Below are 12,586 nucleotides of genomic sequence, written 5' to 3'. Positions count from 1 at the left end.
TTGTACAATTCTAGTTCCTTTACAAAATTCTTTATATGATCATATATTTTCTTGATCCTATTAATTACAGATATTTTGAACTTAAACTCTGTGTCTGATACTTCTAAAACCTTATTTATTCACAAATATCTGTAGCTATATCTTATTTTTTGTATCTAATGTTTAGATCTTGTTTCTTTGAGTGTTTTGACATTTTTATCAGGTATAACAGATTTTGCAGAAAAATTATAGAAGTTTGGGATCATATTCTTTTTCTTCACAGTTCAACCAGAAAGATATAGTGAGAAGATAATTTCAATCTAATGAGCTACCTGGATCTTGACTTGCAGTTTTTGAAAGACTCTATGTAATTCTGCTTTATTAATACTCTTAGAATGTAACCTTCTAGGCTTTCAACTGAGAACCTGGGGTATGTAATAATACCTCTCCCTTTATCGGGTCCATTCCTCCAATATTTGTCTCCTCAGCATTCTGAAACTTCCCAGAGTCTGTTCTGTGTTTCAAAGACACTCTTCTGAATACCTTTCTCTGAAGAGTTTCAGAAATTCACAAATACCTGAGAAAGTCACTGAAACAACAATGACATTCTCAAAAAGTAGCACTGGACCAGGTTGTTCTCAAAGGCTCACCAGGGAGTTACAATAATTCTCTCTACAGTAAATGCCTTGAGTAGGAAACCACATGCATGAAGAAAAGGGAGGAGTAAGAAAATGAGAACAATGAAGTGAGAGAAATAAGTGTGTCACTACTTTGAATAATGTCACTTAGGATTACAAAAATATTATTAGAGAAAAACATACTATCTCCTCATGTACCTATAAGGAACATGGCTTTCATTTCTGTGCTCTCTATTCTAAATTCAGTTCTCCAGAGATGAGAAATATGTACTTTGATTGACTAAAACCTGAAATTAACCTGGTTCTGTATTCACTCTTTGGTGGAGTAGGTGTGTTAAATGTCAATACACAGAAGAGATCCAGCTTCATATTGTCTTATTACATTAAGCTTATGGTCAAACTCAAGTTTATATCCGAGGTTACATGGTCCAAGAATGTATTCCAGCAAGAACATAGGAATCTTTTCCAAGATCATTTGTCCAACTGTAAACACATCAGTAGTCTTCCTATAACATTTTCTTCTTTCATATTTTCTCTTCACTAGTGAAAAAAACAGTTTGCCTTGTGAGTCCAGCTGTCTTCTATCCAAAGGATAACCTCCATAAGCTCCTACTCTGACTGGTAGACCATGTGATGTTTTGGGTCTCCTGGAATTACTGTCAATTCAGAGATGCTGTCCAATAATTACTGAAGTGTGATTATTTTCTTTCTCCAATGCACAATCATCCTGGTAAATGTCTATATGTCCCTTTCCAGAAGGCTTAAAGAAAGATTAACAGTGTAAATTTTTGGCCGTGTACTGAGGTCTTTCCATTAGGAGAATTGGTTGCCTCTTTATTCAAAGGGATTCTGTAAATAGGCTCAAGTCTGGGAATTGGTTGAAGGGCCATGACTCTGTTTTTATGATTCAAGTTAGATTTTTGCTCCCTTATCCTAAACTTTTCTGTTTATAAAGATCCAGAGGGAATTTAAATAATTTCCATCTATTTCACTTTTAGAAACACCATGATCAACTAGTTAATACCACAGGTCTCTGTGAATCAGACTATTCTGTGTCCAGGTTTATCCTGCTGTCCATTATGGTATGCATGCCTGCCTTGTCTCTGGGGACTAAGTCCTACCACTTGGCCCCTGACACTCAGGAATCCAAGTATTCATTCCTATTGCATTCAGGTTTATCAGTTCAGTGGTTCCACTAAAATTTCTAGCCTTCATATAAGAGTGATCAAAGAGCTCTTAAAGGATTTTGGGTTTTCCCTCACAAATTTATTCCTTACAGTCATGATAAAACATGTGTTCTCCAGATCCTTGAATAATTAATGAATTCACCTTAACATTGCAATCTCCCTAAGCCTTTGTATCTCATCCACTATAATATACTAAGGCAGTTTTGACAATTTAACTGCATTTAATTCGCCACCTTTTGGTCCATGTTCAAGTCAGCCAAACAAACCAGTCATTAGAGGTTTTATTTTTTGTTTTTTTTTTTTTTAAGATTTTTATTTATTTGACAGAGAGAGATCACAAGTAGGCAGAGAGGCAGGCAGGGAGAGAGATAGAGAGAGAGAGAGAGGAGGAAGCAGGCTCCCCGCCCAGCAGAGAGCCCGATGTGGGACTCAATCCCAGGACCCTGAGATCATGACCTGAGCTGAAGGCAGAGGCTTAACCCACTGAGCCACCCAGGCACCCCTCATTAGAGGTTTTTAACCACTCATATTGCAACATAAAAGCAGAATCTCTGTTTAGTGAGCCCATATCAAAAAATTCAGCCTGATCGAACTTTGTGTTCCATTGCTATCCCACATCTTTAATATCTCTTTGAACACACATTCCCAAGGGTTTTATCTGTATAATTTGGAAAAAATCATGTAATATTTTGGAGTGTAACACACTTTCTCATAGGTAACATGTTGTACCTCACCTTCAGGGACCTGCTTATACTTGTGTGTAGTTATAAGTGTAGAAGGAAAGAGAGGTGTTGGTGGATCCAGAAGAGAATCAGCAATGTTTTGTAAAGTAACAACCTCTTGAGAAACTATTTCAATTTACTTGGGGAGAGCAGAATTGATCATTCAAAAGTAGAACAGCTTATTCTATTTGCAAAGATTCATCAGAGTTTGGGGTTTAACATCTCCAGTTTCATCAGGTTCTTTTCATTTTTCCCCATTCCAATTTTTAGCATCACGTTTCTTTCCAATAAATGCCATCAGTTTAGCAACAGATACCTTGGGAAGTTAAACAATCAATTTGCATTGTAATTAAACCACTTACTGAATGTGATTTTGGATTTGTTTTTCAGCAATCTTAGTTCTGATCCCATAGAATATAATTATTTCTTTCAAGGAAGAAACATTAAAATGCTAGAAAAGAGGGATCAATTGAGAAAATAATTTGTAAACCAAAGGGGACCAGAACTTGATGATTTTGAAAAATCAGCTTCTCCAAATAGCAAAAGACACTAAAATGAAGAGATTTATTGTCAAGATACGATGCTGTAGAGAAAAGGCCAAAAGAGTGGTTATACCACCTCTTGCAGAAACCTCATAAAATCAAAAGTTCAAGGTCAGAATATTTAGAAACACAAAGAACCCTTTTAATAGACTAAGGGTATACCTCCTTGAACCTAACAGTCAAACCCTGGGGCTGTAGCTGTAGAATACTTGAGAGTACTCTCCCTGAACCATCTCAATAGAAGGCCAATTAAATATATATATATATATATATATATATATACACACACACACACACACACACACATACACATATATATGTATATGTATTTAAATTTAATATATAATATAATATTAATATATTTATATATAATATATAAATAATATATAAATATATAAATAATATATATTAAATATATAAATATATTAAATATAAACTATATATATTTATGAAGATATATATGGAGTATATGTGAAGGTAGTATTTATCTAATGGAGTAACAGTTAATAAAATCCATGAAAGATCCAAAATACACTTGTGAAAATTGTTTCAACAGAAACACTGTCTTTTTGGACTAAAAAGGACAGAAAGACACAAATCAAAAGAAATTCCAAAATTCTGACATGAAGAAAGTTTATAAAGTTATTCATGGCAAGCATGTGTTACTTTCCATGAAAAAGAAAGAATGAATAAGAAGGTAGGATCAAATTCCTATAAGGTGGAGCCTAGAACAACTGAGAACTACTCTGAGGCCTTGCAACTTAAGAAATTCCCCCACCTTTGCCAGAGTAAATTTCAGAACATCAAGGAAGACTGACTTTTTTATTCTTCTTTAATCTGGAATATAGATTTCTTTTATCCTAAACCTATTCAACCATCGCATGTCAGTTTGTTGGGGATAGTCATCTTGTTTCTTTAGTTTCCAGGTCACAGATGGAGGGAATTTTGCTGCAGGAGATGTTTTAATGGATTACATTCAGCAGCCTCATATCCACCTGTATTGAATCTATGTGACGAGATCCTACATAATAAATAGATGTCGATATGAAATGAAACTTTTGGGAAATTTGGAAAGGAGTGAATATATTTTGCATGTATGAAGGATGTGAATCACTGGGGATCTGAGGGAGGACAACAAAAGACATGTCTTAAGGTTATACCCAATGGGTAATGATTTGCTCTACTTGAGTATGAGTGGCTCTGTGACTTGCTTCTTAACCTTTCAAATACAACAAAGGTGGTAGGATAAATCTCACATGATTATGTTACATTCTATAAGAGTCCAATTTAACCATCTAGAGGGGTTGAAGAAGCAAAGTGCCATGAAGTAGAGAAAACCACCTGTAGACTACCAGTTTAAGCTGAGGGCCCCAGCTCTGTAACTACAAGGAACTGAAATTTGTCAACAACCATGTAAACTTGGAAGACAACCCTGAGCCACAGACAAAATTGTAGCCCCAGCTGACCCCTTAGTTGCACCCCAATGTGATCTTTTATTTTTTTTTTAAGATTTTATTTATTTATTTGGCAGACAGAGATCACAAGTAGGCAGAGAGGCAGGCAGAGAGAGAGAGAAGGGGAAGTAGGCTCCCCGCTGCCCAGAGAGCCCGATGTGGGGCTCAATCCCAGGACCCTGGGATCATGACCTGAGCCGAAGGCAGAGGCCTTAACCCAGTGAGCCAACCAGGTGCCCCCCGATGTGATCTTAATTAAATGATACAGCTAACCCACCCCCAGACTTCTGATCCACAGAAATTGTGAGATGTTTTCTAAAATCACTAATTTTGTGGCAATTTTTTCACAGTGATAGAAAACTAAGGAAATAGTTACTCTGATTTAGGCAATATAACAAGGGATTTAGATCAAGTAGATGTCCTCCAAAGTAAACTTTGGCTTTAAAATTCATAATTTAGATGATGTGACAATAAACTATAGTGCCCAGTACCAGATAAAGTAGGAGGTTATCCTATAAATACGCTGGATTTCAGGATATCTTTTCAGTCTGTATTAGCACAAGGAAATTCAGGAATAACAAAATATAGATATGCCATTTGAGCCCCATATCAATTTTAGACTAATACAAAATACATTTGTATCTTTAATTTGCATTTGGTACATGGAAACTAAAAGGATCATAAGCTAATCAAATCACAGCCTGAAGACATTTTCATGAGAACAGGTTAAGTGTGTATCATTGTCTGAGCTTAATGCAGGCATTTTCACAAAAATAGGGTATTTTTATGTTATTCCAATGATTGGCAATGAGTGTAAAATCAAGATAGAAATGCCCTAATTTAAAAAGTATGGTTGTAAATTATTGTACTGCCATTTTTAAAAACATTTTACTTGATTTTCTAGATATCACCATGATTCTTTTTTCCTGGTAAGCAATTGCTTCTGTAAAGTAACCCTGATAACCAGTCAGAATTCTACATGTTGACAAATTAAAAACAGCTTTTGTAGAAAGAAAATTATATAAGAAAGGTGAGGATGAGTAACTTTCTTTATAAAATTTCAAAAAAAAAATTAGTGTTCTCTTCGCAAATTGTCTGAAAGATTGTACTTGTATGATTTTATTATATATAGTAAACTTTACATAAATAACTAGATTAATATGGAATATAATAATTTATATGGTGTATACTTACATGTAGACATTTCTGTATAAAATACATTGAATGCCTAAAGAGATTATAGTTCCATAAAATAACACACAAAAAAACATTCAATATGATGTGACTTAAAAAAATCTTGCACCAGTAATATATATATTTAGACTTTTCTTATTTTTCCTCCAAAGATTAATAGAAGCTGAAGACATGAAATTATATTATTAAAAACTGTGGTTTTTTTAAGCATACCACCTCAATTTGAATATTGGCTAATAATAGAATGCATGTGTAATTTTAGAAGTATTTTGCACAGCATGCTGAACACATTTAAAGAATCCCTGAAACCAAGAGTCAGAAACCTAAGTCTCCATGGACTCTAAATTCCCATGTTGTAAGTAGAATTTAAGCTCTATGGTATCTTCCATGGGAATAAGAACCCCATGTCTGAAAGACAGATACTGTACTGGGAGTTTTAAGGATACAGTAGACAATGTTTTTTTCGATAAAAAAATTAAAAATCAAAAGAGATAATTATGCAGACTTTACCTACTATAGCATGAAGAAATTTCTGGGTTTCTTAATTAATTAAAAAACAAAACAAAATAAAACCTCTAAAAATGGGCGCCTGGGTGGCTCAGTGGGTTAAAGCCTCTGCTTTTGGCTCAGGTCATGATCCCAGTGTCCTGGGATCAAAGCCAGCATCAGGCTCTCTGCTCAGCAGGGAGCCTGCTTCTCTCTTTCTGCCTGCCTCTCTGCCTACTTGTGATCTCTGTCTGTCAAATAAATGAATAAAATCTTAAAAAAAAAAAAACTATTGAGACTACATCAAAATAAAAAACTGCTGCACAGTGAAGGAAATAATTAACACAACTAAAAGCCAACCTATGGAATAGGAGAAGATATTTGCAAATGACACATCTGATAAAGAGTTAGTATCCAAAATCTATAAAGAACTTATAAACCTCAACACCTCCAAAATGAATAATCTAATTAAAAATGGGCAGAAGACCTGAATAGACATTTCTCCATCCAGATGGCCAACAGACACATGTAAAGATGCTCAACATCACTCATCATCAGGGAAATACAAATCAAAATGAGATATCACCTCACACCTGTCAGAATGGCTAAAATCAACACTACAGGAAACAATAGATGCTGGTGAGGATGTAGAGAAAGTGGAACCCTCTTGTACTGTTGCACTGTTGGTAGGAATGCAAACTAGTGCAGCCACTCTGGAAAATAGTATGGAGTTTCCTTGAAAAGTTAAAAATAGAACAACCCTATGAAGGGGACCCCTCTTCACTGTTGCACTGTTGGTGGGAATGCAAGCTGGTGCAGTCACTCTGGAAAACAGTATGGAGGTGCCTTGAAAAGTTAAAAATAGAACCACCCTATGACCCAGCAATTGCACTACTAGATATTTATCCAAAGAAAACAAAAACACTAGCACTGATGAGCACTGGTTGTTGTATGGAAGTGTTGAATCACTATATTGTACATCTGAAACTAATTTTACAGTATATGTTAACTAATTGGATTTTAAATAAAAACTTTTAAAAATACATAAAAAAAACCTCTAAAAATAAAATAATAAGCATGTTACGAAAGAAAATTAGTAAGAACTGGTGAGGAAATAGAAATTTGCAATGAATTATAATTGTAAATAACTTGAAAATTACTATTAATATATTCAATTTTGGATGGACTCTTGTCTACTACTAAGATAAAAAAAATATCTGCAGTCCAAATCTTGTGCATCTTGCTTGGTATCTTTCTCAATGGTCACTATACAATGAATATTCATTCAAAATATGCTGAATGCTCAAATAATATTTTTGTTGTTGTTGTTTCACTTTCTTTTTACTATATTTTATTATATTTCTTTGTAATACAACCAGTGGTGATTTTGTTCTGTAGGGGACATTTGGCAATGTCTGGAGATAGTTTGAATGCTATAATTGGCAGGAGCTATTGTCACCTAGAGGAGGTCAGCAATACTGTTAAGCATTCTACAATGCACAAAATTGTTCTTTTTTAAAAAGATTTTATTTATTTATTTGATAGACAGAGATCATAAGTAGGCAGAGAAGCAGGCAGAGAGGAGAAGCAGGCTCCCTGCTGAGCAGAGAGCCTGATGCAGGGCTTAATCCCAGGACCCTGGGATCATGACCTGAGCTGAAGGCAGAGACTTGAACCCACTGAGTCACCCACATGCCCCACCAAATTGTTCTTTATCATGAAATGTATCTGGCCCAAAACACAGTAGTACCATGGTTAGAAAACTCTACTTTATGGGGTGCCTGGGTGGCTCAGTGGGTTAAAGCCTCTGCCTTCAGCTTAGGTAATGATCCCAGGGTCCTGGGATCAAGCCCCGCATAGGGCTCTCTGCTCCGCGGGGAGCCTGCTTCCCCTCTCTCTCTGCCTGCCTCTCTCCCTACTTGTGATCTCTGCTGTCAAATAAATAAATAAAATCTTAAGAAAAACCAAAAAGAAAACTCTACTTTAAAGAAGGCAATGTATGAAATTATTTGCTTGCAAGAGATAGAAAGAATTGGTATAAAACACTTATTAGAAGATTGTAAAAGAGCATTGGTTCATCAAAAATTCTTTCCTTGAATTATACATACAGTTTCATATCAACACTGTTTGATTTCCTCAACTGTTCCTGAACCTGTTCTGCCATAGAATAACATTTCAAAGGAAGGTTAAATGTAAGGATGATGAAAATGTAGTAGAAATGGAGAACACACTGGCAAATCCTCTAATTCTAGAATGACAAAACAGTTCTGATTGCCCTGATTAGAGATTAATTGAAATTGATTTGGGTAGAAAAATAAGATAATTTATTGATATGAATATGGTAATATGAATAATTTGGTATTCACTGCAATAATTTGAATGCTGTGGCTTTTATGCTGAAAATTCCCCATTAGAATGTGAATATAAAATTTTAAATGACTTATAATGTAATAGGAACTCATGACTACATGACACAAATAAACTATTCTAAGGAGTCTTTTTAGGGATTCCAAATAAAATTAGACTCAGCAGGATCAAAGCTAGAGATTTGATTAGAAATATAAATGGCCCAACACAAACTCCTTTGATTTTAAATAGTTGCATAGTATTACACAACCATGAAACACTTCTACTTAGTTATACTCATGGTACATAAAAGAAATCCCAGTATTAGTATGCTTCCGTCATCCAAGAACAGAATTCAAAACACAGATTTGTACAGTCATTTATCTCTGTCATCTCTTATTTTAAAAGGGGAACATTAAGCTGATATTTAATATTTTATTTGAAACATACATTGCTGCAATTTGAATATTAAGATGACTTTTGCCACGTGTTACTTCATCCCCCATTCTTAGCACAGTGCCTGGCTCATATACTCCAGAAATGTTTAAATAAATGAAGATAATCATTGTCATTCTGTGTGAGGATTGTGAAGACTTTTTATCTGCAAATGATTACTTATTTTCCACTTAATATGTGGCTCAGTCAGTTAAGCAGCTGCCTTTGGCTCAGGTCATGATCCCAGGATTCTGGGATCGAGGCTTGTATCTGGCTCCCTGCTTGGAGGGGAGCCTGCTTCTCTCTCTGCCTCTGCCTGCCACTCTGCCTGCTTGTGCTCTCTCTCTCTCTCTCTCTCTCTGTCAAATAAATAAATGAAATCTTAAAAAAAAAGTTTAGATATAGTTTCTTTAATTTTTAAAAATTTATTCTTTTTAACCTTAGCAGTGATTAATGGTTTGTGTGCTTTCCTTCTTGCTTTAGTGTAGGCCAAAGTCAGCACTTTAGTGTCTCTATGACTATTTATTTCATACTGTTTTTGCTAGATATACAAGGTATACCAAGCTATAATAAACAGATACCAAACATTCTGTTTCAGAGTTAAATGTAAATTGTGAAGTCATTTAATTTATATAATTTTTAGAATGCTTGGCATGTTCCTAATATTCATGAATATGAATTCTAGTAGAATAATTCTGGATCAAAATGGGTCTCATTGTTATAGAAAATGTCAGTGTTTCAAGTACTGTTTCAAACATAACTTAGGATCAAATAGCCAAATCAACAGTTACATCTATCCTAGGACCTTGTGGAGACAACGTGAATGACTACACTTTGGTCTAACAGACTGCTCTAGAAAGGAAGACAGGAGAAAAAAAAAAAAAGTCATGATTGTCATCTTACCTTTTACTATAGACACACACATTTATATATGTATGTATATGATAAATGAGGAAGTGGCTGACATTGTGTCATAGACAGAAGGGTTATAATTTTTCTTGCTATTATCTCCTCAAGTCTGAGAAAGAAAATAGAGAAAATGCACTGAAACACTCCTTTCCCTACTTCCCAAATTGAAGAAAGAACTGAGATCATTAGGACTTCATTTGAAGACGGTAATAATGTTTCTCTCCAGATTCAGAGAATTCACTGATATATGTTTCTAATATCTTAACTGGAAGGAAAAAATCACCAGCAAAGGATCATTACAATTGGGAGATTGGAATATTCCAATGACATGGCACCCACTAGATAATCTGAAACTCACAGGGGCCCAAAAGGAAGATAAGAGATTAACTTTGTATGTCATCAAAGGAGAGATGGTATTACAGCAACAGAGCTGAGAATGAGTTGGCACAATTTAGCCATCAACCAAGAGTGATATAAGAGATCTACATCAAAATATCTGCCATTGGTAGGGCTGGGGTCTCTGTGAAAATTTTGGGAACCACAGATACCAGTTGAGATGGAGTGGTTAATTTTAAGTGCATTGGACTTTGTTCCCCTTTTGATCTTGTTGTCACATATAGAGTCCATTTTATGTTTGGAGTGAAAGGAAGCAATGGAGAGAGGGATTTCTTTGTAATCCAGTGTCTAAGAGGAAACTAAAATCAGAGTTAATAAGAAAGAACTTTGGGTGATTATATTTGTATTTGCACCATCCCCACACCCCCATGCTAAGCAAGCTATCTTCTATATCCCTTACTTATGTTACAAAAGCTGTTAGATGTGTTTTGACATTTTGAACCTGTGGGATAAAACTACTTTAATATAAATTTAGAACATATAAACATGATATTAAAATCAGCTAAAATCTGTAGATGCTTAACAGTCCTACAATCTACTAGAAATGGATGTATAAATGAAAATGGATTCAAAGATCACAATAAAAAAGATAATTGAAAAGTTGAATTTGTTCTCTTTAAGTCAGCCACATTGACTTGAAATATGCAAGAAGCTACATAGAAGAAACATTTTCTATTAAAAAAAATGAAACTAAAGAAGAAATATGAAAGGAGAGAAACCTCTTTTTAACTGGACTGAGCTATGGGCCTGTAAGAAGGCAGTTTAAGAGAGTTTCTAGGTGAGATACCCTGGCAAAGAGAAACAACCCTCATTAAGAGTGTCGGGTGGCTTTAAGGAGTGCAGTTTTGACCTTGAACTATAGCAGATACACCTGGGAAGAATGCCAGAATGGACTTTGTTTCATCAGTGGCCAGTGCAGCAAAAGATGGTTTTAACTTCAACTGGGGTTGGAGACAAAGGTGAACTCAGTGAGTAAAACTTGAAACCCCTGATCAGCTTGTGTAGTAGAATCAAGGTGAAAAATCTAACATGATCATGAATTTTTAAGTGTTTTGTACCTCCCAAAGTAGCAGAAGAGTTTTGCTCTCTAACCTAAGTGTTTTGCCAGAAGTGCTGCCAACGGAAGATTAAATAAAATACAGAAAAGCCCCTTGTCCATTGTAAGATCCCTATTTTTGTATGAGAGACACAAACTCCTGAGCAGTGGACAAGTACTAGGGCTGGAACAATAGCAACCTTACTTGACTGATTGTTCCTAATGTTTCAGGCAGTGTGTGAAGTGAATTACATGAATTATCTTGTTTAACTATAGCTCTAGAAAAAGTTTATTTCTATGTGGTATGAAGAAAATAAGACTTATTTTGAAGTCTTATTCAGAGAATAAGGAAGGAAACTCACAGGGGCCCAATAGGAAGAAAAGAGATTAACTTGTCTTATGACAAGTATGAAGGAAATAAGACTTAAAACAATAAAGTATTAGTCAAAGATCTCAAGTATTTTTAATAATAGAGATAAGATTAAAAACAAGGCACATCTGTTTCTAGACTCCATGTTCTCAAATTCTGTACTACACTGTACATTGGTGTAACATGCAGTTTGTGTCAATTACCTTTGCTTTGGTACAAAAACTACCAAGAGGCTAGATGTACACCATTGTGAAAACATTTAGTCTATTAGTATCTCCACTTAACTTATAAGCTCTAAACAGAGAGAATTTATGGAATAAAAATAAATCTGAGGGGCGCCTGGTTGGCTCAGTGGGTTAAGCCTCTGCCTTCGGCTCAGGTCATGATCCCAGCATCCTGGGATTGAGTCCCACATCAGGCTCTTTGCTCAATGAGGAGCCTGCTTCTCCCTCTATCTCTCTCTGCCTGCCTCTCTGCCTATTTGTGATCTCTCTCTGTCAAATAAAAAAATAAAATCTTTTAAAAAATTAAAAAATAATTAAAATAAATTTGAAGTGGGGGAGGAGTTAAGATGGTGGAGAAGTAGAATGCTGAGATGACATCAGGTGGCAGGAGATCAGTTAGATAGCTTATCAAACCATTCCAAACACCTACAAATCCAACAGGAGATCAAAGAGAAGAAGAGCAGCAATTCTAGAAACAGAAAATCGACCACTTTCTGAAAGGTGGATGGGCAGAGAAGTGAATCCAAAGCAATGGGAAGATAGATGGTGGGGGGTGGGGCTGGCTCCCAGCAAGCGCCGGAACAATGGAGCACAAAATTAGAACTTTTAAAAGTCTGCTCTACTGAGGGACATTGCTCCAGAGGCTAAGATGGGGTGAAGCCCATGCA

Source organism: Enhydra lutris, unplaced genomic scaffold, assembly GCF_002288905.1.
Source record: "Enhydra lutris kenyoni isolate GAN:26980312 unplaced genomic scaffold, ASM228890v2 scaffoldscaffold21, whole genome shotgun sequence".
NCBI classification, from domain to species: domain Eukaryota; kingdom Metazoa; phylum Chordata; class Mammalia; order Carnivora; family Mustelidae; genus Enhydra; species Enhydra lutris.
Note: the sequence above shows the minus strand (reverse complement) of the source record.